This window comes from Myotis lucifugus, unplaced genomic scaffold, assembly GCF_000147115.1.
Source record: "Myotis lucifugus unplaced genomic scaffold, Myoluc2.0 scaffold_402, whole genome shotgun sequence".
Classification (NCBI taxonomy): Eukaryota; Metazoa; Chordata; class Mammalia; order Chiroptera; family Vespertilionidae; genus Myotis; species Myotis lucifugus.
Genome location: NW_005871450.1, coordinates 901627 through 903545, shown reverse-complemented (window position 1 = coordinate 903545; position 1919 = coordinate 901627). Strand labels below are relative to the sequence as shown.

At 48.3% G+C, this 1919-nt stretch overlaps 1 protein-coding gene across 1 annotated transcript in view; it reads left to right on the top strand.

The window, feature by feature from the left end:
- LOC102422034 (CD177 antigen-like) overlaps nt 1-1919 on the top strand; it is an 18658-nt gene that overhangs the window by 13989 nt on the left and 2750 nt on the right.

Below are 1919 nucleotides of genomic sequence, written 5' to 3'. Positions count from 1 at the left end.
GCCAGCTTTAGCTCTGAGGGTTCAGCTCCAGCTCTGAGGCCTTCGGTGCTGAAAGCAGGTTTCTGGCCTAGTGTTTACCTTCTGTATTTGAAACAATGTTGCGGTCCTGCTGGCTGAAGCCTGGCTGACTAAAGCAGGTTTCTGGGGTTTGGTTTAGCTTCTATATTTGTTACAATGTTTCTTAGAGTTGCAGCTCAGAGGCTGGCAAGGCAGGCCGGGAAAGCTTGGCTTCCTCCATCACTGAAGCAAGCAAGCCTCCCTGTTTGCGTCAGCTGCCTGGCTGCCGGCCGCCATCTTGGTTGGCAGTTAATTTGCATATCTCCCTGATTAGCCGATGGGAAGGGTAGTGGAGGTATGGCTAATTATCATGTTTCTCTTTTATTAGATAGGATACCTACACACATACACTTACACCCATATACCATACACACACACTACACAAACCACACAAATGCCACATGGAACACAGCTACTTCACCACAAATGAATTCTCCTAGTACATAAACTTGGCTTGTTCCCAGGCTTACACAGACCCTGACTTCTTCTCCCCAGCTCCTCTCACCTGTCAAAAGGGGGTCATTCTGTTAGCTTTCAACATTGGAGTCAGATCTTGAGGGTTGCATTTGCTTTCCCTAGTTCAGTTCAGTTTAGCAGTTTAATAAGTATTTATTGAGCAATGGCAAGATCAGGTGTCAGAATCTGGGGTACAATGAGATGTCATGGAGACAGAAGGTCAGTGAAGGGTTACAGGCCGCTCTTGTGAAGACCTGGGGCTAAAAGACAGCTGGGTGCAAGGGGACAGACTGCCCAAACAGGCCATGGCAGGAACCCACTGAAGTAGAACCATAGGGCTGGAATATGAATGGCCTTGACTGCCCCAACAAGGAGCTGAGCAGTGGTCCCAGTGAAGGCTATGAATCCACACAGTCAGGGAGAGCACAACAGTTAAGAGTCTAGTTAGTGTCTGAATCCAAGAGATGTAGGCTCCTGTCTGGTTCTTCCACTGAAACAGCTTTGGAGGATCACTACCTCTTTGAGCCCCTTTCACCAAATTCAAGGAGAAAGGGGTGATTACAGACAGTCAGGAGCAAAGGAGTATATGAAAAGGCCCTGGGGTGTGTGGGTACCTGCCACTTGTTCAAGGAAGAGCCCAGATCCCCATGCGACTCTAAGTAGTGTATTCAAAAGAGATCACAGCAGGACATGTGGTTGGAGAGGCAGGGCCTTTGGGGCCATTTTAAGGACTTAAATTTTTTTCTGAGTGGGGTGGGAACCTACTAAATCTTCTTATCAGAGGAGTCACATGAATTAACTTACCTTTTATGAGGATCCTTCTAACTGTTGGGTGAAAACTACAGTAAGGGGAAGTTGGGAGTGGGGGAGGGGACCTCCAGAGACACTCAGAAGGAATCAGATTAGAGGCAATGGGGTCTTGGACTCTAGTGGAAGCAGCAGAGGTGATGAAAAGTGGTCAGGGTCTGGCAGTATTATGCAGCTTAAGGCAACAGGATATCCTAATGGGTGCAACATGGGGTGTAAGACATAGAGAATTGTTTAAAATGACAGCAATGTTCTCAATTTGAGCAATTACAAAACAGGAGCTACTATTGACCAAGACACGAAAGGTGGTGGCAGAGAGAGTGGGGCCAGGCTGGGAGGAGGGCAGTAGGAGCCATGATACTGTGGTCTGTGAAGTGGAGAAGTGAGCGGCCCTGCTTCTGGGGCTGTTTTGAAGGTTACCATGTAGGTGGATGCTATATCGTCAGCCCAGGAGTTTATACATCATGGGACACATCCATGCTGGCGATGTGATGGCCTTAAGTGAAGGCTCCTGGGTTTTCAGAGTGGACTCCTCCTGAGGGCCCCAGAGGCCACAGTAGCTAAAGGATAGTCATTAATCACTGTCTTCCCCGTCACTC